General features: G+C 51.3%; 1 long non-coding RNA gene and 1 pseudogene across 2 annotated transcripts; both read right to left on the reverse strand.

Moving 5' to 3' along the window:
• Nucleotides 1-2,016: 2,016 nt before the first annotated feature.
• On the reverse strand, nucleotides 2,017-4,463 carry LOC311616240 (polypeptide N-acetylgalactosaminyltransferase 1-like; annotated as a pseudogene). Its single transcript, XR_014797028.1, has 2 exons — nucleotides 2,300-4,463; nucleotides 2,017-2,055 (listed from the first exon to the last, which is right to left on the reverse strand). The product of XR_014797028.1 is annotated as a polypeptide N-acetylgalactosaminyltransferase 1-like (transcript).
• Nucleotides 4,464-17,617: 13,154 nt separating this feature from the next.
• Nucleotides 17,618-24,626, reverse strand: LOC311618055. The gene is made up of 3 exons (XR_014794220.1): nucleotides 24,528-24,626; nucleotides 22,722-22,897; nucleotides 17,618-18,298 (listed from the first exon to the last, which is right to left on the reverse strand). It is a non-coding gene; the product is annotated as an uncharacterized lncRNA (long non-coding RNA).
• Nucleotides 24,627-24,722: the final 96 nt, after the last annotated feature.

Below are 24,722 nucleotides of genomic sequence, written 5' to 3' on the forward strand. Positions count from 1 at the left end.
ACAAACTTGGTGTAGTTCATAATATTTTTGTGAAGCTTTTCCTAGCTGTGAAAAAACTCAGGCTACTAAGCATTTCTTTGTTTAAAGTCCAGCAAGACAGTTTTAACTTCCAGTTAAAATTCATTGTTGTTACTAAATTTCTAAGTGCTCTTTTTTTTTTTTCTAAGCCTGATATAATTGGGGGAAATGTCTGGATACAAATTAAACATTCTTTGGATTGTGTTCAAAGCCTTATTAACATTGCACCTGAAATCATAGCCATTTTGCCTTATTTCCAAAACAGCCATTTCTAAATTGAGGAAATTTCAAGGTAGGCTTACAGAATTCTTATTGTATTTCATTTTAGATTGTAAGCTCAATGGCAGGGACACTATATTACTAACTGTGTTTTTATATAGCAACCTTTGCAATATACTCTTGGTACCTAATAAATGTGCATAATTATTAACAATAATCTGTTGTGTATTAATTTGAATGGCTTTGAGACAGAACTATGAGAATATAAGGCTAATGTTTAAGAAAGCTCTTTTTGGAAGCAGCCTAGGTAGATGAATGGATAAGAAAGTGTGTGTTGCCAAAACCGGTTTGGCTCAGTGAATAGAGCATCGGCCTGCGGACTGAAGGGTCCCGGGTTCGATACCGGTCAAGGGCATGTACCTTGGTTGCAGGCACATCCCCAGTAGGGGGTGTGCAGGAGGCAGCTGATTGATGATTCTCTCTCATCAATGTTTCTAACTCTCTATCCTTCTCTCTTCCTCTCTGTAAAAAATCAATAAAATATATTTTAAAAAAAAAGAATAATATATGGAGATTCAACAGTAGACTAGAGGATCCCAAGAATGAAATCAAAGTTCTGAAATATGAGAAAGCAAAAAACACCAACCGGAAAAACAAAAAGAAAAAAGAATCCAAAAATATAAAGATAGTGTAAGGAGTGTCTGGGTAACCTCAAGCATACCACTATCAGAATTATGAGGGAACCAGAAGAAGAGAGAGAGCAAGAGATTGAAAACATATTTGCAGAAATAATGACAGAACACTTCCCCTACTTAGTGAAAGAATCTTACTTACAAATCCAGGAAGCACAGAGAGTCCCAAGCAAGAGAAACCCAAAGAGGGCCACACCAAGACACATCATAATTAAAATGCCAAGGGCAAAAGACAAAGAGAGAATCTTTTTTAATTCAATAAATACTTATTGTTCAGATTATTGCAATTGTTTCCCCTTCTCCCCCCATAGCTCCCCTCCACCTAGTTCCCACCCCATCCTCTCCCTTTACCTCCCCACCACTGTCCTCATTCATAGGTGTACATTTTTTGTCCAGTCTCTTCCCACTCCTCCGAAGAATTGTCAGTCCACTCCCTTTCTATGCCCCTGATTCTTTTATATTCACCAATTTATTCTGTTCATCAGATTTTTTAATTCACTTGATTTTTATTTTTATTTTATTTTTTCTATTTTTATGTTTTAGAATATTTATTGCTGTGAAAACAAACCTTGTAGTACAGTAGATGAATCTTGGCTATTAAGATTCATCAGTTGAATCAAGTTAAGTTGAAAACCTGGTAAGAAATCTGTGTGTGCCTGTGAGAAAGTCTGTAAGCCAGTTGACCCAAGAGCAACTGAGATATCTAACTGTTGAGTGAGACCAGATATTATTTTAAATCTCCATTTTTGGAAGGCAATTAAAAATTACAATTCTAACAGCCCACAAACCATATTTTAAAAATCGTAGAAAGCAATTAAAACTACTTGCAAAGAGCCTTTTTCCCCAGCTCAATTTCAGCACCCCAAGGAGAAATAAAAAAGCAACCATGACTATCACAGATGAAAACAAAATGAACGTCACTGGAATCAGTTGTTTTTCCCCACCGAGGTATAAAATCTATATAGAAATTTGACTCTATTCTATAACAAATTGTACTTCTCATAGTTCTGTTTTAATTTCCTTTAAACCCTGTTTAATATATTTTTTTTTTGTAAAAATGTTGTTTTCATGATTCTGAACCTGGTTCCAGTTCTTTTCATATATTTTTATATCAATCTTTAATATACTGGCCGAGACCGGTTTGGCTCAATGGATAGAGCGTCGGCTTGGGGACTGAAGGGTCCCGGGTTCGATTTTGGTCAAGGGCATGTACGTTGGTTGCGGGCATATCTCCAGTAGGGGGTGTGCAAGAGGCAGCTGATTGATGACTCTCTCTCATCGTTGTTTCTAACTCTCTACCTCTCTCCCTTCCTCCTTGTACAAAATCAATAAAATATATATTTAAAAATATATATGTATATTTAATAAACTGGCTACCAGTTCTATCTTGGGAATTCTTCATCGTGACAGCATTTCCAATGGAAATCACTGCTGTGCAAGCAGACCCTCAGAGGTGCAGCTTTCCAGAAGCACATGTTGTTGATTATTTCACTGTCGGAATAGTCTTTACAATGACTCTTGACGAAAGCCTCTTCGACCTTGTAAACATCAGTGTGCACAGTCTCGCTATGTGGCAGGAGGCTGGTTCACGGCGTGTGAGGAGTGAGTCTAGTCTTACTGGCTGAGAACCCTCATCTGCAGGAGGGAGCACTGTCCCCTTTTTGCTACTTAAGAATGTGGCAGAAATGTGTGCTGAGGTAGCGCAGTCAACCCTTATTGTTTCGGTGTGTGAATTTGGTCTCAGAATATTTCCAGAACGGTAACGTTGTGGAGAAGCCACTGCTGGGACCAGGCTCCGCTGCAGTCTCTGATGCAGGGCACCTGGCTGTCCTCCTCCATGGCTTTGTCCAGGCACTGGTTGCTATTCACATGCTGCAGGGTCAGTTTGAGGGGATCATACTCCCAAAGTTGGTTGCCTTTTAGGTGATGGCATTTGAGCGTTGTGACTGGGCAGTTGAGTTTGGAGACATCCAAGCAAAGGTCATCCGTCCTCATTTCTTTGTTGGCAGTGTAAGGAAAACCTGATTACCTCTCATACCATGACAGTTAAAGATTCCAACTTTTTCATTCTCTTTTCTAGCCATGTTATCAAGACATTGATTTGTTTCCACATTGCGTGTCTCTCCCAAAGAGAAATAGTGACGTGGAATCTGTGAATCAGGATAAATATTCTCTAGGTACCAAGAGAATGGTTTGCACTGGAGTTTGTGTCTTAGACCAAGTCTTGATGTTATCTCTCCATGATCTACCTTCGTAACACCTGGAGAAATTATATAGAAGAAATTCTTGAATTCATCTATCCATACTTCTGCGAGGCGTCTGTTATTTTATTGATAATCTGTCCTGTGCCTCCTGGAAATGTGTAAGGTGTCGCTTTCCGAAACACATGTCCAACATGTGAGCAAGTAATGATCTCCAGGGTGCCTCCCCATTGCCAAATCCTAAAGGAAATTTCTAGGTTTTCTCCTCCCCAGATATCCATTCCAGCATCATATGTTCCAATCTCCTGGAAGTAATCTCTGTCTATTGAAAACAGGCCTCCAGCCATGGTAGGCGTTTTGACAGGAAGAGTCCGGTCACCTTTCCTTCTGTCCATTTCTCTCTGGGGAACAGGGTACCAGTCAAAACTGAGCTTCCAATTGAATCCCCCATAGGTCATATCAGAACCCGCCATGTACTCAAAAGTATCATCACTGATCACGTCGATGATGGGACAGACCACCGTTTTCCTGTCCTGTTTGATCCTGGCTAAGAGAGGCTCCAGCCACCCACCTGTGCACTCACAGTGAGCGTCTAAGAACGTGATCACTTGGCCTTTGGACACAGGGGCTCCTTTTAACCTGGCTCTAATCAACCCAGAACGTTGGTACTTTAAATTTTTTTCACGTAACTCTCCAGAGGTCTTTTCAAAAAGTCTCTTTCACTGGCATCATCTACTAGAACGATTTCTTCTAGCATGTGTCTTGGTGAGCGATTTATGACACTATGGATTTATGACAGTATCGCAGAAGTGTGCTCCAGGCCTCATTGTGGAAAACAATCACCACACTTGTTGTAGGAAGATTATCTGGATACACCTTTGTTTTACACCCTTCTAGCCTAACATCAGGTAAAGATCTGTTGAGTGCAATCATCTCACTTGCCACTAAGTTGAACTGATTGATTTTAAACATCTTTCATCTTTTCTTGATCCTCTTTAGGAATGACGACTGGTTTTCCCATTTCTCCCGGACCTTCATGAGGCTTTTGTATTGGCTCTAAAACATCCCCAGCAGGAAGTCCTCTCTCCTTTTTTTCATCACATTTGTTGCATTCACTGAAGTAAAGCAGCAGGAACATACCCAACATTACCCAAATCAAGGGGGTGGCTAGGACCACCTTGCAATATGCAAATTTTCTCATGGCACTTAAGTCAAATGCAAAATTTTAAAATACATATATATAAATATACAAAGACCATGTAAACATTTCCAATCCACTTTCATCAAAAACCACATTCATAACCTCGGTCCCAGCAGCGGTGGCGGCGGCAGTGGCGGCAACAAGGGCGTTCCTCGGGGCCAGCCCGGGAGGTGGCGGTGCGGTCCCGCAGGCCCAGCGCGGGCGCTCTTCTCGGGCCACCGGCCGCAGCGCCGCCTCCTCGGCCACTCTATTCACTTGATTTTTAGATTCACTTGTTGATAGACATGTATTTGTTGTTCATAATTTTTATCTTTACCGATTTCTTCCTCTTCCTTTTATTAAAGAATACCTTTCAGCATTTCATATAATATAGGTTTGGTGGTGATGAACTCCTTTAGCTTTTTCTTATCTGTGAAGGCTCTTGATCTGACCTTCAGTTCTAAATGATAGCTTTGTTGGGTAAGGTAATCTTGGTTGTATTGAATAGGTTCTTGCTATTCATCACTTTGAATATTTCTTGCCACTCCCATCTGGCCTGCCTAGTTTATGTTGAGAAATCAGCTGACAATTATATGGGTGCTCCCTTGTAGGTAATTGACTGTTTTTCTCTTGCTGCTTTTAATATTCTTTGTGTTTTGCTCTTGGCATTTTGATTATGATGTGTCCTGGTGTGGTCCTCTTTGGATTCCTTGTTTGGGCTTCTGTGCACTTCCGGGACTTGTAAGACTATTTCTTTCATCAAGTGGGGGAAGTTTTCAGTCATTATTTCTTCAAATAGGTTTTCCGTATCTTGCTCTCTCTCTTCTTCTGGAACCCTCATAATACGCATGTTGGTACACTTGAAGTTGTCCCAGAGGCTCCTTACACTATCTTCATATTTTTGGATTCTTTTTTATTGTTGCTTTTCCGGTTGGGTGTTTTTGCTTCTTTGTATTTCAAATCTTTAATTTGATTCTTGCGATCCTCTAGTCTGCTGTTGTATCTCTGTATATTATTTTTATTTTTAGTCAGTATATGTTCAATTACTATTGTAGTTGGTCTTTTTCATAACTTCAAGGGTCTCGCTAATATTACCAGCCTTTTCTAGGAAATGCTTGAAAAACCTTATGACCATGGTTTTGAACTTTATATCCAGTCGTTTACTTTCCTCCATTCCTTTCATTTGTGATGTGTTTCTTTGTCTACGCATTTTCGCTGCTTTCCTGAGCTGGTAGAGTAGCTTTGTGTGCTAGGCGTCCTATAGGGCACAGTGGCTCAGCCTCCCAAGTTACCTGAGGTGGACACTCGGGGTGCACCCCTTTGTGGACTGTGTGCTCAGCCTTTTTGTAGTTAAGTCTTGATTGTTGTTGGTATCACTGGGAGGAACTGACCTCCAGCCCAATTGGCTGTGAGGATCAGCTGTGTCTATGCTGGAAGAACTTCTGTGCTGGAGACACTCTCATGAGGCAAGACTTGCAAAATTGCACAAGCCTGTGTGCTCAGCTTGGATGGGGTGGAGTTTCAGGGCGGAGCAGACGGCTTTCCCATCAGCCCGGCCCTATGAGGCCCCTGGGTCTCAGTGTCCCTCAGTAATCACTTCAAGCACCTCTGAGAGAAAGCCACCCTTGAGTTTTGCCCGCTGCCAGCCAGTCCAGTTTCTCCCCAAATGTGACGGGGTTCCCAGAAACTCGTCCGGAACTGGAGTTCACCACAGTTGTGAGCCCTTGACTCCCTCCCACTTTAGAAAGCCAGCCACGCACTCAGCTGCCCGTGCACATAGTCGCCTGTCCCCTCCATGTGCGCATCTCCGTACCTCAGCCTTTTGTAACTCCTCAGAATCAATGTGCTTTCCTCTTTTCTTTTAGTTGTAGAATTTCCACTCAGCTAGCTTTTGTATGGTTCTGGATGGTGTCCATTTCGTCTTTTAGTTGTAGTTTTGATATTGTTGTGTGAGGCAGCAGTTTAGGTATTTACCTATGCTGCCATCTTAGTTTTTCCCAAAGAGAGAATCTTAAAAGCAGCAAGAGAAACCGTTAGTTACCTACAAGGGAGTACCCATAGGACTGTCAGCTGATTTCTCAACAGAAACTATGCAGGCCACAAGGGACTGGCAAGAAATATTCAGAGTGATGAATAGCAAGAATCTACAACCAAGATTACTCTACCCAGCAAAGCTATCATGCAGAATTGAAGGTCAGATCAAGAGCTTCACAGATAAGTAAAAGCTAAAGGAGTTCATCACTACCAAACTAGTATTACATATATGAAATGCTGAATGGTATTTTTTAAGAAGAGGAAGAAGAAAAAGGTAAAGATAGAAAATTATGAACAATATAGTAACAACAGAAACATATCTATGAACAAGTGAATCTAAAAATGAATAAAAAATCTGATGAACAGAATAAACTGGTGAATGGAACAGAATCAGGGGTATAGAAATGAAACAGACAGATGATTCTCAGAGGGAATGGGATGTGGGGTGATGAGGGAAGAGATTAGACAAAGATCTTGTATGCATGTATGCTTCTTTGTATTTCAGATTATTACAATTGTTCCCCTGTTCTCCCCCACCCCAATAACTCCCCTCCACCAAGTTCCCACCCAGACAATAAGGTGGCAAGGGCCTGCAGTGGGGTGGGACCCAGGTGGAGTGAAACTATGTGGGAAATAAGAGGGATATCTGTAATAATCTTAACAATAAAGATTATATATTGTATATGAAAGAGAAAACAGGCAAAACGTCATCGCAAACACCTGACAATAGTGAGCTCCTCTCAGGGGCCCTTTATTCTAGCCAGCTGAAGTGTTTATGCTGGAAGAGTCAGTACTTTTCAAATCAGCGCATCAACATGCACACGGTAAGAGACACACCCCCACAGGACACAGGTTTTAAGACCCCGTCTGAGTGCAGTATTGCTACAGGGCCGCAGGGACTGGTGGAAGCAGCACAGAGCAATCTGCCCGGGCAATGAGACCTGCCTGTAAGCACACCCTCTCACCTGCTAAGTCAAGCTGCACTGCCTTAACCAGCAGTCTAGCTCCTTGGAGACAAGAGCACCACACATGTCTGTCTGCAATGCCGCACATCCAACAGCACTCATTGTGAATCGCATGCTGACTCTGGAGGAGGAGGAGGTGGGAGTAGGCCAGGTCGGGACATGGAGCCCTGTGGAAGGGCACTCTGGAAGGGACACCTGCCAAACGCAGACCTGAGTTACCAGCAGCTGTGCCCAGCCATGCAATCACTAGATGGAAAAGATAAAACTCTGAGGAAAAGGAGCTGGAAGAGGAACCCAGATGGAGGGGCATGGGAGAAGAGTAGGTTTCGGGGGCTGCTTCAATTGTCACATACATGTGTCACTGCTGAACGGCAAACACTAAATGCTGCAAGCCTCCAGAGAAGGAGCAGATGGGTTAGAGAAAACCATGACCTCACAGAGGCCAGCGCCCATAGACAGGGCATATTCTTTATTTAATAAATAATGTCAACTGTGAACTCCCTATTGGAGCTCCTCACTAAAGATCAACCTGAAAAGCAAGCCATGAACACGAGATGTTATGTTCAAAGGTAAATTTAAAAAAGAGAAATTAGCCCAGGGGCATGACTCAGTGGTGGAATGTCAACCAATGAACCAGGAAGTGGGGGTTCAATTCCTAGTCAGTGCACATGCCCGGTTTGCAGGTTCAATCCCCAATGTGGGGTGTGCCAGAGGCAGATGGTATATGATTCTCTCTCATCATTGATGCTTCTATCTCTCCCTCACCCTTCTTCTCTTAAATCAATAGAAATGGTTTCAAAAAACAAATTACAATGCTGTAGTCATCAAGAAAAATTCATGTATAAAATTCTATGGTGGAATGTTATCAACACAGGAATGGATTGACTCAAGTACAATTTCCTCAAATGTATTGGACGTCTTCATATAAAATATAACTTCATATAAAAATAATTGAAAAGGAGCAATACCATCCATGCTGCTGGAGTTGCGTGAGCACACACGGTAATTCCGGCGGGACTCCCATATCTGCAGAGACCTGATGGCTCAAGGATCCATGAGCAGCAGCAGTTCCGTGAGGGACCGTGGGCTTGGGACACACTCTGGGTCCCACGAGGCCGCTCCTGGCACCACAGACCTGGAGCTCACGGGGCCCCTGGCCTCACTTCCGGTGTCCGTCCTGCCGCGAGGAAGGCTGAAGGGCCCAGTGGGCAGTGACCTCCTGGGCACACGTCCAGGGGACGCCTGACCTGCAGCAGGTGGTCGGGTCCGTGGCTTTTACTCCCTGTCGGTGACTTTGTGTGTGAGCCGAACCCTTGGCCTTGAGGAGGATCCGGTCCCACAGGGAGGCCCCGGGCTGAGGAGGAGCCGGTCCCTCACCGAGGCCCTGGGCTGAGGAGGAGCCGGTCCCACACCGAGGCCCCGGGCTGAGGAGGACCAGGTCCCACACCGAGGCCCTGGGCTGAGGAGGAGCCGGTCTCACATGGAGGCCTTCGGCCGGGAACGCCCCGGAGCTGCGCCCTGAGGGCCCACACGGGGCAGAGCGGCCCGGGCTCCATCGGCCTCTGCGGGGAGGGCGGCCTGGCAGGTGAGGAGGGGGCTTCCTCACAAACAAACCCCGACTCAGAGGGGCCCCCTCGGCCGCTGGAGCAGCAGAGCGGGCCCGATGCCTGGAGGACCTGGAGCCGAGCGGGGCGGTCCTCAACCCGCGCCCCAGGGCCCCGCAGATGCTGACTGAATCCCCAGTGAGCGCTGCTCCCCGCGGGGCTGCCCTCCGAGGCCGCAGGCACGGCTCCTCCCGGGCTCAGCCGCCTCAGGGCCCGCCCGCCGCCCCCAGGCCCACCTACGCCTCGAGGCTCCCTGGCACCGCGCTGCCTGAGGGCCCTTGGGTCACACAGTTCCAGCAGCAAGAGCACCTGCAGCTGACTTCCGGGAGGGGCGGGACTTCCGGGCAGTACTCCATGGGCAGTGCACTGCGAGGAGCCCGTGATCTCCCCCTGCTGGCGGGAGGCGGCAGCACAGCGAGCTGCGCTGCCCCAAAGAGTCTCCTGTCAGAGCACTGTGCAAGGAGTAGGGGTGATGCAGAGATGTGCTCCCCCTTCCTACAGGAAAGCCCTGCAGTTTCCTGGCTCACAGGCCTCTTCCCGCCCTGCATGGAAGGGGCCATGCCGGTGGCAGGGCGTACATCTTGACATGCGTGGGCACATGGACAGGGAGAGAACAGGCCCATAGGGAATCGTGCCTTGTGCCTGGGCGTGCCTTTGCCAGCATTTATGGGAAATTCCTACTGGGCTTGCTGCTCTGAGTTTGGTGTTTCCACTCAGCCCTGTGCCTCCGTGTCTCCATGTGCCGTGTGGTACCTCTTCTGGGCTGTGTGCTGTGTCCCCTAATCCAAGCGGATGGGACAGAGTGAGCGTGGCCATGTTGGGAATAGGGCCTTGGCAGGTGTCAAGGTCAGAGTGGGTTTCACAATCTTGGATGGGTGGGCCATCGCTGCCGTGACAGGTGACCTCGAAAGAGGGAAATGACCCCTGGGGCACAACCAAATGTGGTGGACGCCAGGACAGATGCCTCAAATTGCTTCTTTATCATGTTAATTGTTCCTGCACTCACCTAAGTAAGAGTCCATCGTTTCACTTTTTATCCAATCCCAGAGGTTTCCCACTGCTTAGTCCATCAACAATGAATTTCATGTAACCCACCTATGTCCCTCCTTTGATTGCAACATAGAAATAGAAATGTAACCTGCCATTCTTTGGAGCATTGTCTGAATCCATTGAAGTTCTGCTTCCTGACATGTGTTGACAGTTTGGCTCAGATAAACTAACTAAAATTCTTTAAAAAATAAAAAAATAAAAAAAAGAAAGGAAAAAAAAAGAAAGAAAGAAAATAAAAGAAAAGAAAAAAAGAAAGAGGGAAATGAAAGTCACTAGCAGAGAGAAGGTGATGTGACTTGGACACATGCAGAGATGGTTGCGGAGGATGGGTCTCCAAGCCAAGGAACCACGGACAGCTGGCAGCACCAGAAGCTGGGAGAGACTTTCCCTTGCAGCCCCAGAAAGACCAGCCTTGCCCTGATCTCCAGGGGGAGCGTCTCCCGGGCAGAGTGGGGAGCTCTGGTCCCTGCCCAGCTGCCTGGTCACTGTGTCCTTCACTCCTGGAGAGAAGCCACAGGAGAGAAAGGGACTCCCAGCTGCAGCCTCCAGGCTGGGGTTGAGGAGCAGCAGGCGGGGTGCCTGCGAAGCTGGCTCATCCCTGGCTCCCTGGGCACCTCACTGCCCCCAACCAAGTCTCTACAGTGTCTCCCTTCTATCCTCCACCCTGGCGCCCATGCCTCTTCCTTATGCAATGATTTCTCTCTGGCCAATTGGGAAGAGGGAGCCATTCATCCCATTTAACAGGAACCAAAGAATTGAACCATTTATTCTCACGGGGTGCTTAGAAGGGGTGTAGCACACAGTAGCTGCTCCCTGAATGAATGCCAGCAACCTCCGAAGGTACTCAGGGCTGTTGGTGGGGCAGGAAGTTCTGTTTCTCTGCTCCTGGTGAGAGGCCTCATCGCAAACATGAGACAGTCCATGAATAACACAGAGGCTGACGGGTGTGCTACAGGGCAAGTGGTATGGACAGGGTGCAGGAGTGCATGCATGTGTGCATGGGAGAAGGAGGGAGGGAGGGAGGAAGATATATATATATATATATATATATATATATATATATATATATATATATGGAGAGAGAGAGAGAGAGAGAGAGAGAGAGAGAGAGAGAAACAAAGAGAAAGAGAAACAGAGACAGACAGAGAAACAGAGACAAAGAGAGAGAGAGTTTACAGGACATGTCAGATTTTCATAGGTTGTCATCCTAGAAATAGCTGAGGGAAAATGTATAAATCTATTTTAATGAAAGGGTGAGTGCAAGTTTCCCAGCTACTTCTGTGCCAGCTCACACTCAAATTGAGAGAGGACGGCTGTCCGCCACCCCCGCCTCCTTCATTGACTGCTTCCAGGGTTTTCATTGCTGATCTGGTAGATGAGAGGTGAGCATGGAAATGCCCTGTGAGAAGGGAAGGAAAATGGGGGGACCCTAGGCTGCAAGGTCACCCTGACCCTCTTCTCCAGCTCCTTTCACCAGCCAGCCACCGAGCCACAAGCCAGCTGTCTTCCCTGGCCTCCACCCACTGAGCCTGGGAGAGAACATTCGGGAAGACCTGGGAGCTGACCTCGGTCCCCTGCAGCCCTTCCCCAGTGCCTCCTGCAGGTCCTCTTTGGTGTGCACCCAGCAGAGGGCTCACCCTCACCCTCGCAGGCCCCCTCCCTTCAGCCCACCCAGCCTTTTTACAAAGAAACCCTAAAGCTTGCCACGTGCCATTGTTTCCTTGTAACCCACACTCTTGGGGTTACTCAGACCTATTGTACCTGCGTGGGGGTGATATCATAGAGCAGGGTGGCACCGCACACCTATTCCCATCTCCCATTCCCATTAGGGATACCGTGTCACCAGGTTGAAGTGGACACTGGTGAGAATGTTTACACCGTAGGAATTGGCCAATGTTACCAAACCAGGACTTAATTTGTTTTCTGCTGTGCCTATTGTCTGTAGATGTGAGAAAGTGATGAAGAAAATGTTAATAGTAAAGATTAAACCTACAAGTGTGTCCTGAGTGAATGTTATGGCACGTAAATGGTCTCCCTGGTTTTAAAAAGATGTCTGTAGGCATTCCAGGGCAAACACATCACAGGAATGGAGGGACTCGGGATTGCACCCAGAAAAGCACTACGCCACTGAGCAGTCACTCACATCGTGAACAAAAGAGTGAGGATCCCACACACACCTTCCGCTTGTCTTACCTGCCAACGGGAGAGAAAGCATCACCCAACCTTCTCGTGGGAAAGACACTCACCCGTCAGAGGAGGGCAAGCACAGCTTGGCTGTAAGTACATCTGTTTGGCAAAAATCAATGAGAGTTTTCTAAGGGAATTAATGAGCTGCGTATATGTTTATATACGTGTGTGTGTGTGTGTGTGTGTGTGTGTGTGTACATATAAAGGTATTTCCTCCTCTTCCTCTAGTTGTTTGGTAAACATTTGGCTGGATCCTTCTTTCCTGAGGTGTGCCCAACCTGTTCGCATTTCCTCACTGTCCTGTTCTCCCAGGGGGAGCCCCTCTGGGGCCACAGGTGACCCCACCCTCTCTGCAGGCAGACCTCAGCCCTGAGCATCACCTGGATGTTTCCCACCCCCAGACCACACAGCTCCCAGCCAGTGCAGGGTGGGGGGGCATGGAGGTCAGGAGGGCGTGGTTAGGGAGTCCTCTCAGCAAGAGGACCCCGTGGTACCGCCCAGGGGCCCAGCACCTGGGTTCCATGGTGTGTGAGCGAGACGTCAGAATTGGAAGCAGCTGAGGGAGTGATGGATGGGAAACAGGGAAGAGGCCGGGGGGGGGGGGGGTGCCCAGCAGGGTCTGGGTGCGGGAGACAAGGTGAAAAAGGAGGCTCACAGAGGCTTTGGTGGGAGGATGGGAAACGGTCTGCTGAGCATTTAGGGTTGGCAGTGTCTTGGGACATCCAAGCTGGAACAGGTCTGGAGGCTCCCAGGGAGGCCTGGGCTAGAGGTGCTCCCAGCCTCGGGGAAGATTGCAGGGAAAGCTGTGGGAGTGCACCAGCTGGTCTGGGGCTGGGGGAGGGGTGATAGCAGAGGGGGTGCACTCATTGGTGAGCCCCATGGAGCACCTGGTCCTCAGAGGGATGGGTGTAGCTAGTGTGGAGGCTGAGGGAGGGAAGTTCAAAGAGGAAGGTCACTGGGTGGATGCCCAGAGATGCCATGAGGCTGAGGAGCTGTGGGAGGCAGGCAGACCAGTTGGCAAGTCCCTGCCAAGACCCAGGGACAGGGGTGTGGGGGTCCTGGGATGAGAACAGTCAGCTAAGAGGGCGGCAGATTCCAGACCCATTCCCAGTTCAGGGGAGCTACCACCTGTGGGAAGCGGAGAGAGGAGGGACCCCCTGCACCACAGGCTTTGGGCTTCTGTGAAGGACAGCTGGTGCCTTGGGTAAGCAGGGAGCCCAGAGGAGGCGGGGGAGAGGGGGAAGCCTGCAGCCCGGGCAGGGGGTCCAGGCAGCCGACCTCAGGCCTGAAGCTCAGGAGTGGTCAGTGCTAGGGGAGCAGGTGGTCAGCCCTGCAGAGGGGGCGGGGTGAGGGGGGACTGCCTGCACGGTGCAACCCGGGAGCCAGCACCCAGGAAGCTTTCAGTGAGTGTCTGTGGAGGGGATGTGGAGTGCCCCAGGGGCTGACCAGTGGGAGCCCTGGAGAGCTGTTCCAGGCGGGAGAGAGTCAGGGACAGAGGCTGAGTGCTCCCAGGGGGGCCTGGCCAGAGTCAAACCCTGCAGCAGCCCAAGGCCAGGGGAGGCGGCCTGCAGGGCCTGCGCTCAGTTTGGGTCCAGCACGGGGAGGGCGGCGCGCTGAGTGCGGCTCCCACAGGAGCTGGGCCACGGGAAAGAACGGGAAGGAGGGCGAGGAGGCACCTGCCAGCAGAGGCTGGTGAGGAAGGAAGGGTCACGCAGGTGGCAGCTGGACAGCCCGCCATGAGAGTGGGTCGGGGGATCTCAGGTGCCTCCCTCCCTCCTCTGCCTCTTCCCAGTGGAGTAGCCTTGGAAAATCCAAAGGATGGTCTGGAGCTGAGCTCGCGCTGTGCTGTAAACCCCAAATCAAAATGGATTAAACTCACATGAGCTTACAACACACCCAGGACTGGGACGGCTGCGGCCTGGTGAACAGGAAGCCTCCTTCCTCATCCTCCCACTGCCTGGCCCCGGGAGGTCTGCATTCCAGGGCCCAGGAGCCTGGGGGCCGACTCGGGGAGCCCGGAGCCCCGACATCGCTGCCAGTGATGCGCAGAGAGGAAAACGAGGACTCAATTCTACACCAACTCACTTTATTAAAAACTCAATTCTACTCCAACTCACTTTCGTACAAGCCATCCTGGATCCGCCCTACAGACTGCTCAGTACAATCTCCAAACACTCGGAAGAAAAGTCTGTCAGTGCTCAGCACATGAGCTCCAAAGGAAAACCTCCTTCAGAACCCCGTCACCAGGCCGACCCCATCCCAGGAAGAGCACCTCAGGAACAACAGAACCCGAACGTGCAGGCACCCGGTCAGACATACAGCAGGTGCGAGTCCCCATGGCAAAGATTGACGCCAATTGATGTAAATACAGGCTGTCCCCCAAAACACTATAAAGAGGTGAGGCTGTTGCAGGACAGTAAGTCTCCACTCCCTGTAAATACAGGCTGTCCCCCAAAACACTATTTAGAGGTTAGGCTGCTGCTGGACAATGTGTCCCCGCTGCATGCAAATACAGGCTGTCCCCCAAAACAGGTACAGAGGTCAGATGGAAACGGACACTCACAGGATGTAAATATAGGTGTCCCCCCAAAACGGTATACCAAGGTTAGACACATGGTGGAAATTGCACCCCACTGAGTGGAAATATAGTGTCCCCCCAAATGTACACACTTTAACAACCGCTAAAGCACTCAATTGTCACTCCTTTTCAGGTTTAACCGACTTGAAGAAATGGGGGAAGACGACTAAGATTTGGATGAAGAACATTTCTCCATGAGGCTTTCTATGGGGACACACACAAGTTAAAGTTTAGGGACCCACGCCCAGCAGGCGAGGAATCCAGGGCAGCTGCTGGAAGAGATGCGCACAAACACCAAACCGAAGGAGCGATTCTTGATGTTTGGACTCCATGGCCGCGGTAGTCTGGTCCAGGCGCTGCTGCTAAGGAAGCAATGGAACCGCAAACACCGAGAATCGCTGTGTTCGTGTTTCTGCGCATCCTCTGTCCACAGCGGCCCTGGATGCCTGCACTGTGGCCCGGGCGGGACCAGACCCTTCACCCTGTATGTGTCCCCAAAAGAAAGTCCAGAGGATACATCTTTGTTCAAAGCTTAGTCTGGTGTCACCCATCCCGTCAAATCCGTTAACCTGAAAAGGAGTGAAAATGGAGGTATCAGCTGTTAAACTGTGTGTACATTTGGGGGGACATGCTGGGTGCATATAGTATTTGGGGGACACCCTGTAGTACCATACATTTGGGGAACAGCCTGTACTACATACATTTGGGGGGGCACCTTAAAGCACAGTGGCTGAGGGGCAGGCCCGTGCTGCCATGGTGGGAGCGTGACCCTGGGGCTGGCACAGCGCTGTCTCTAACAGAGGGATGGAAGCAGCAGAAAGCCTTCCTCGTTCCGAAGGCGATCCCGGCCCCTCAGGTGGATGGGAGAGGGGGCCCAGGCGGTCAGAAGGCTGGCCGGAGTTCGTAAGGTTCAGGAGCTGCGGGGCCAGGAGACGAGTCACCACGGCCATGCTCCATCCTCAGACACCGTCTGCCGGGCCCACGCTGCTGTGGGGCTGCCGCCTGCTCGCTGCCGCCTGTTGTTCCCAGGACCCATGTCCTCAGGGGCCGTTGGCGGGGAGCCATGTCGGGATCCCTGTATGATCTAGTGGCAGGGAGCCCCCCTCTGTGTTCCTGCCCTGGACCCGTCCCCTCGGAGAGGCTGAGGTCCGCTGGGAAGGGGCCACGGGGCCACTTGCCCTGAGTGTCGGGGCTGGGGCTGGTCCTGGCAGCCGGGGCTGCCCGGTGCTGGGCTGGAGCCGCCGCCTCCTGTGGCCATGGCAGGCTGTGACGGTGGGCAGCAGAAGAGCCAGCCTCTCTTCCTTTGGGGGAGCCAGTGAGAAGGACCTCCTGTCCAGGGGTCAGCAGTGGGGCCCAAGCCCTGAAGGAGCTGAAGGAGGAGAGGCAGGGGGTGGCTGGCTGGTTGTCTGCCCCCCAAGGCCTCAGAACCTCCTGCAGGGAGACTCCTGTTTTCAGGCCTCTAGCCCGCGGGCCCCAAGCAGCCGGGCCGAGGCCAGGCTGAAAAACCTGTTCAGGGAAGCGCCTGCAGGCAGCTGTGCGGGCGGTCGGGCAGCCGCGTGGCGTCCGGCTCTGCCCAGAAACAGGCTCTGGGAGGCGGGCTGCCTCAGGTGTACTGGGTGGGCCTCGGCCTCAGCAGGTCTCAAGCTGGGCTTTACATGCTGCCCCCCTCCAGCAGCTCCCCGGAGGGGCTGGCAGTCCTCCTGCGGGCACAGAGCTGGAGGAGTCCTCCCTCCTCTCCTGGCAGCTGGGCCTGCTGGCCTCCGGTGGTCAGTGGTAGGGAGAGCGTGGTGGTTCTGACCAGGCACCCTGGAAGGTTATCAGGCAACTGGGAGTTTCCTAGAGAGAAGAGAACAGGACAGAAAGGCATGAGTGAGGACAGCAGGGTCCTCGGAGAGCCCTCCCCCCCCCCCCGGGCGGCCCCTGCACAGGCCACATGGCCAGCCCCAAAGTTCCCGCTCCTGCTGGGCCTGCTCACAGCCCAGCGTGGCCCCAGCAAACACAGGCCTTGGCCAGGACGCCAGGGCTGGGGCTGCGTCAGCAGAGGCATGTGTGCAGACCAGGCTGCCTCCCAGGGGTGCGGGAGGCTCCAGTCAGTATTAGGTGCCCAGGGCCTGGGGCAGAGAAGGACGGTGAGAAATGGGCTGCCACATCCCATGCCAAGGTGGGTGACCACACCGAGGCCTAGAGCAGAGGCACCAGGGCACACGAGCCCAGGACAAAAGTAGGCCTGTGCCTCACGGCCGTGGTCTGAGCGGGAGGCCCTGGCAGCAGACCTGAGCCAAGGCCCCGGGAGGCAGGCCCTCACTTTAACCCTCACTCACAGCACGGGCCCTGAGCAGCTGGGAGAACGTGAAGGATCAACTCACTAGGCTCCACCAAATGTCGGCACAAGGCCAGCACAGCAAGTCCTGGGCACAGCTGCTGTGTGACGCTGTGTCCTCAGATCCCTGACCCGTGTCCGCTCAGGACCACCGAGACCTGTGGGCCGGGCCCTCATGGGCCAGGACGGCACCCTGAGGACTTGACAACCAAGTCGGTGGCCACCCCAACAGCTGTGGGCTTAAGAAGTCCTCATCTCCGCATGGTGCCTTTACTGCACAAGGAGCTCACCTTGTGTTTTGTGCTTTTCTGCAATCTGTGCATTTAGTCGTGAACAATACTCTTATCAAAGGCAAATAGAACCCTAATTTTAAGACACCATGAGGGAAAAACCCCTAAAAGGCCTCCAGCTACCTCGCACTGGGACAAGATGTGCTCTCCAAACACAAGTGGCCAATGCACGCGGCTGGAGGTCCAGGAGCAGGAGGACAAGGCTGTTTTGCACAGCGTCCGGCTCCAGGCAGCCTGGGGCTGTGGGCCCGGAGCCCCCTCCCTGTCCGGATTGCAGGCCCTCTCCTCACTCTGCCAGGACCTGCCCCCTGCCCCTCAGCTCCTCAAGGTGTACACCCACCATGAGGTCGGAAGCACCTCGTGTTACCACTTGAAATCAGGCATCCAGTGCGTGAACTCACCATGGGGAGAGTGAGGCGGCGATGGACAGACAGCAGCCAAGCCAGAGTAACTTCGCGTTTCCCAATGCGCCTACGGGAGCCCGGCGGAGGCAGGAGCAGGCCGTGGCAGCCCAAGAAGCGGGGCCAGTGCCGGAGTCCAAGTAGATGACACAGAAGTTAGTGGGACACACCGATGGCGGGTCCTTGGCTTTGATGTGGCCTTGTTGTCATGGCGATAGAGGTTTCCATTTGCTACGGGATCTTTTTTTTTTTTTTTTTCCATAAGTACTGATTTTCTTTGGGCTTGTTTCTTTGGTGTTTGTTGTTGTTGATTTTGCCTTTTTTTTTTTTTTTTAAATTTTCAGAAATAAAGGGTATATTGTCAAGACAGGGATAAAGGGGAAGGATAATAAGTCTTCAGGGTCAGAAAAAGGGAGAGGCTAGTTAGGGTGGGGGGGGGGAATTTAACAGTTGCAGCAACATATTAGGTTAGACAAAGTCGAGCTGGCCCTGGGAGGCTGGTCTTTGACTTTGTCCTTCTTCTTCCTGCTCCAAAAGGCACTCCTTTGTTGCCCGGTTGCTAAATTGTTAAGCCAAGGGAGGAAAGATAAAAAACACAGAAAATAGCAAATGAATGAATTGAATAATGACCAATGCCGCTACGTTCGCTAAATGTACTTGGACAATCAGAATCCTGTCCGGCCCAGGAGAGATGCCACATTCCCCACGGCACACCCCGAACCAGGACTCCGTGAGTCACTTGTGCTCTGACTCCACTGAGCCCCCAGAGTGGCGCCTGGAGCCGGTGCTCTGCGGAGCTCCAGAGGAGAACTCTGTGTTGCTGGAGGAGACGACGCGTTAGACCACTTTCCAATGTCACCGGGTGACGTTATTAAACAAGCTGTTTATCGATTTAGGGCTCGGCTTTTCTTACTCCTCCATGTTTTGGTCCAATGTGTTTTTACTGATTGTCAGAGAGGGGGAGGGAGAGGGAGATAGAAACATCAATGATGAGAAAGATGGATCGACTGTCTTCTGCACTCCCCGTACTGGGGATGGAGCCCGCATCCCGGGCCTGCACCCTGACCGGGAATCAGAGGGTGCTCTCCTGGTTCACGGGACGATGCTCAACCAACGCAGCCTCACCAGCTGGGCTTACTCATGCATTTTAGAGACAGGCTCCCTGACAACTTGGCTCACACACAACCAACTCCTGCTCCTCCGCAAAGACCTTGGGACACTTAGGGCATGTTTCCGGCCTGCTGCATGCAGTGACGTAGTCCACCCGAACTACTCAGTCATAATACTTCTTTTGAAAAAGTCCTCACGGGAGGGTATAGTTTTCATTGATCTTTAGAGAGTGGAAGGGAGGACATAGGTGGAGGGAGGAAGAGAGAGAGAGGGAAACATGGATGTGAGAGCGATACATCCACTGGTTGCCTCTCTCACAAACCCCAACCGTGATTGTGGATCAATTCTGCAACCGAGGTATGTGCACCAGACTGGAAAGCAAAGTTGTTCCCCTTTGGTCCTGTGATGCTATCAGCACTGAGCCACACGGGCAGGGCTCACTCAGGATTCTTTTTATTTTTTTACAATTTTATTTTAAAAATATATTTTCCTGCTGTAACCGGTTTGGCTCAGTGGTAGAGCGTTGGTCTGCGGACTGAAAGGTCCCGGGTTCGATTCCGGTCAAGGGCATGTATTATATGTACCTGGGTTGCAGGCACAGCCCAGTGGGGGGTGTGCAGAAGGCGGCTGATGGGTGACTCTCTCTCATCGATGTTTCTAACTCTCTATCCCTCTCTCTTCTTCTCTACAAAAAAATCAATAAAATATACTTTTAAAAAAGAAAAGAAAAACGAAAATGTCTACCTCTATTTCATACCCAAACACCCTCAAAACCAAGGATCATCGCAGTTTAGATCCTGACACATCCTCTCCTCTAGGTTTGCCCTTCACAACGTTCAAATCATAGTCTCATGAGAGCAGGCAAGTGGTCTGACTTCCTCAACTCGTCATGTACATGGATGAATAGAAGGGATTTCTCCCAGTTCTCACTGAGGATTCAAGTGCAGGGCTGCACCCCTGTTATTTCTGCCCCCACAGCACCACCTGCTGGCCACAGCTCACACCAATGGAGAAGGGACCCACTGTTCAGTGCTGGTGCCCCAAGATGGTGTAGCATCTTCAGGGACCAAAGCAGCTGGGAGTGGAGGCCCTGCTCACAGTGGTGAAGAGCTCGGGCCCGTAATCTGTCAGGCCCGGTTCGGAACCCAGCTCCAACACTTGTCCTCTGGGCCAGTGCTTACCCTTGTCAAGCCTCACCTTCCCGGCTCTGAACAGGGGCCAGGAAGCATGCCCAGCTCACCCTGCAGTTAGACTCAAGGAGACGGGTTACGCGGGTCACCTACAGAAAGGCCGCTGAGCCCAGAAAGCACCATCGCGCGGCTGCGGTTACTAACATCAACCACAGACCTGCTCACTCATGGATCCAACCACAGCTGGATCTGTCAAGCAGTTCTTTCTCAGAAAGTGTTGCTAACTCAATTAGGCTGATTATAGCTCACTAATCAACTTAGCCAATCCCAGGAGTTGACGTAGTACATGTCAAAGAGTTTGAAGGGCCAGTATGAAAACCTGAGGCTACAGAACCGTCTGGATAAAACAATGTCAATAAGTCAATAAGCTTCATGATCATTTACCTGCACGTGAGGGTTTCACCCAATTCGCCTCCTGAGAGGCTGGGAATGCAAGCACCAATCTCCAGACAGTGGGTCCGTGAGCGAACACTTCATGGCTGCATCTCGAGCCACACAGCAGGACCTGAAGTGGTGACGGCCCCCCGGAACGGCTGGTGCGCCAGTCACGCTCACACGGCGGCTTGTCCCAGGCCCTGGGTCCTGTCGGGTCCTGTAACGCCAGCCCCTGGGAGCGCACGAGTCTCAGGCCTGGCCCGTCTTCAGAAAGTCCTAGTGTCCTTCAGCAAATTGCACTTTCCCAGGGCGCACGTTTGGCGGGTTTACAGGTGAACTAGAGGCCCGGTGCAGAAAATTCCTGCACAGGGGGCAGGGTGTCCCCCAGCCCAGCCTTCACCGTCTCCAATCTGAAGATGTTCGACTGCCTACCGGGATCAGGCCTAAATGTGCAGTCGGACACCCTTCTCACAATCCAGGATTGCTGGCTCCCAACTGCTTGCCTGCCTTCCTTCCTGATTGCCCCCAACTGCTTCTGCCTGCAAGCCTGATCACCCCCAAACCACTCTCCTGTGAGCCGGATTGATGCCTAACGCTCACAACTACTTTCCCCTGCAGGCTTAGGTCCCCGCCACCCAACTGCCCTTTCCTCCAGTCGCCCCACAATTTCCCTCCTCTGTTGCCTGGTCATGCCTAACTGCCCTCTCCTACAGTCTTCAATGCCCCCAACGGCCCTCCCTTGCAGACCTGGTCCCTCCCAACTGCCCTCCCCTGCTGGCCATCTTGTTGTGGCCATCTTGTGTCCACATGAGGTCAGTCATCTTTGACCACAATGGGGCAGCCATTTTGAATGTTGGCATGACAGTCAATTTTCATATTATTCATTTATTAGATAAGAGGATTAGATAGGATGGAGGGCTGGTGAATGGGTGGGGGCCGGCTGGTTTGCCCTGAAGGGTGCCTCGGACCAGGGTGGTGGTTCCCTTGAGGTGTGAGGTGGCCTGGGCCAGGGGCCTTTTGTGGTTTGCATGCAGGCCACGCCCCCTATCAACCCAAGAGGAGGTCCTGGTATCTGCGATTCATTTATCCTCTATAATTGAAACTTTGTAGCCTTGAGCAGAGCCAAGCCTCCTGCTCACTCTGTGGCTGCAACCATTTTTTACTGGGATTTATGCATCTTCTATAATTGAAACTTTGTAGGCATTAGCAGAAGCCAAGGCAGACCATGGCAGGCAGAAAGCTTGATTTCCTCCATTGCCAGAGAAACCCAAGCCTTCTGCTCTCTCTGTGGCCGCAGCCACCTTGGTTGGGTTAATTTGCATACTCGATCCTGATAGGATGGTGGGCATGGCTTGTTGGTGTGGCAGAGATATATCAATTTGCATATAACTCTTTAATTAGATAGAATAACCAATAAAATAATATTTCCAAGTGAATTTGAAAACTAATTTAAGCCACCACATTTAAGGCGATGGCTCTCTTCGGTCGGTTGTAAGATGAACAACACCCCCCCCCCCCCACATACACACCACCACCACCACCACGCCTCACTTCTCTGAAACCAGGATGCAGTCGGGGCATCTCACAGTCACTGTCAGCAAGCTGGCAATGCTGACAAAACCGTCACTGCCACCACCCATTCATTTTCTTTTTATGAGCACGAAATGGGGCAGCTCACAGCTGCCAGCCTCTTAGGTCCCAGGAAACGCAAGCAGCACATGCAGCTAGAAAACCCCTGGCACCTCTGGATCATGCCTGCCACAGTCCTAAATGCGCGCCCCCTGGTGGGAGGACTCAGGGCCGGGTCAGGAGGAAGGAGAACCCCACCTGCTTTTAGAGGCCCGGGAAGAGCAGAGCCTGAGCCTTGCTGAAGACCCGGCAAATGTCCATGACGTGTTACATGCGTGGGATCTCCCTACAGAAATGGCTAATCCGAGGCCTGGCACAGACCACGAAGCCCACAAACATACTCTCCTGAGCTTGTCTCTGCGGTAACTGTCAGGAGATCCGCTCTCGATACTCGAGGACCCAGCACAGTGTGCGTGATGGGGAGGCTTCTCATGCTGAAGGTACTAAATGGTTCTGGGACGAAACCACCACAACAGAGACGGGGGTTCACATTCTCTACGTGGGTGTCCACACACGTAAGGGGCCTGACGTGGGTGGGTGTGTGCGGAGCACCCCTTTCAGACTCCAAGCACACGTGTGCACACCCAGCTGGCTCCTTGATGCTTCTGCCCTGCCCACGAGGGAGGCCTGCCATCCTCCCCTTCACTGCCCTCCTGCAGCCAGGCCAGCGCCTCCTACCTTTTGGCAGGGGCTCACTGCCGGTGTCTCTGTCTTCCAGCCGGCCCGAGCCGGCTGGGGAGGCCTCCGGGGACCCGGGAGCGCTCTCTGCGGGTGACTTGGCTTGTCCTCTTGAGCCGTGTCTCTGGCGTTGGAAGAATCTGAGGAACGCTCTTAGTCGACTCCTGCGCTTTTTCCTATTAGAAGCAGAGGTTCAGGACATGCCATTCCTCGCTGTCCCTTCAACCGGGAAAGTGGCCGTTAACTGGGGCTTCAGCACCAGGTTCCCACGAACGTGTCACCAGCACCATGACCATGGCATGTGGCCTCAGGGCATGGGACACATTTGCAGTTCATTGGCACAGACCCAGGGAGGGGAGAAGCGTTCCCGGTGGCAGGAACCACACTAGCCTCTCTCTCGGGAACCAGAACTTCACATGCGGCCTCCACTCTGGGTCCCTGGGAGGCACCGGAACAGGTGCCGTGCTCATCTAGCTGTGCTGGCAATTGTGCATCCAAGGGCCATTTCCATAAGAGCAGGACCTCCTCATTTCCGGCCAGAGCTAATAGTACGTGGGACAGGCGGGCAGACTTTGCCCCTTCCCGGCAGTGAGGAATTGGGGTGAGGGGGCAGGAGGGCAGGCCCAGTGGGCCATTTGGACGAAAAAGAGTGAACACTGACCGGCGTGCCGCAGGGGTTAGAGCACTGGCCTGAGCACCCAAGGGTCCAGGGTTTGATTCTGGGTCAAGGGCATGTACCTGGGTTACAGATTTATCCCTGGGCCCAGTGGGGGGGTGTGGGCTGGCAACCATTCAATGTGTCTCTCTCATATTGAGGTCTCTCTCTCTCTTTCCCACCCCCAGGTGATGTTTAAAAAAACTTAAAATAGCCCTAGCCAGTTGGGCTCAGTGGATAGAGTGATGGTCTCTGGATTGAAGGGTCCTGGGTTCCATTCTGGTCAAGGTTCACATGCCCGGGTTTCGGGCTTAATTCCCCATGTAGGACGTGCAGGAGGCAGCCAATTAATGATTCGCTCTCATCATTGATGTTTCTCTCTCTCCCTTCCTCTCTGAAAACAATAAAAATGTTTTTCCAAATATATAGACTAGAGGCTCAGTGCACCAATTGGTGCATGGGTGGGGTTTGGCCGGCCCAATCCAATACCGGGCCCCATCTGGCCTGGCCTGCCTGGAGGAGGGACCGCAGGCTGTTGGCTGGCTGTCCCCGTTCCCTGGTCAAACTCCCAGTGAGTGCACAAGTTGCATATTAGCCTGTTATTATAGAGAATAAATAAAATGAAATAAAAATAAATAAATGGAAGCAGTGAACTTAAAGGGTAATCATTGCAGCTAACTTCAAATGGCATTCTCATGTCACAAGAAGAACCGCATCTGGTTCAATCCGGCTCTGCAGCGGAGCAGCACTGTGCTTCCTCAGCTCCCTCCCTTTCCCCACTGATGCCTTGATGTGCTATCCACTCCAGGGCCGGGCAGAGGCTGGGAAATGCTGAGCTTCTGGGATGTCCAGAGGAGGCCTTGCGGGATTCATGGTGATTTGACCCCAAGGCTGGGCTGGGGCAGGACAACCTGAAGGCCCAGCTCTTGGGGCTCAGGCTCGGGCCCAGCTGCATTCGCCATGCCCCCGATGGCGGGACAGAAAGAAACTCCATTCTTTCAGAGCTGGGAGGGACGTTAACACAGGGGACCTGCCACGGAAGGGAAGGTGGAGGCCCACCAAACAGGCCCCTGCTCCAGGTGGCATTTCCCACTCCTGACAGGGCAGCTCTCTGTTCTGACTTTAAGTTACTGCCGCTGAGAACAACTCACATCTCGGCAGCAGGTTCCTTGGCCTCTTTTGCTTCCTTCGTTAAGTCTTCGTCCTCCTCCTCCTCCGCATTTCCTGGAGGCACTGGTTTCAGTGAGCCTCTGTAAACAGTGGAGAAAGAGAAAACAATTTGATTTATTTTTATTTATTTTTTCAAATATAATATTTATTGATTTTTTTACAGTGAGGAAGAGAGG

This window comes from Pipistrellus hanaki (genome assembly GCF_964339955.1).
Source record: "Pipistrellus hanaki genome assembly, chromosome: 2".
In the NCBI taxonomy this organism is placed as follows: domain Eukaryota; kingdom Metazoa; phylum Chordata; class Mammalia; order Chiroptera; family Vespertilionidae; genus Pipistrellus; species Pipistrellus hanaki.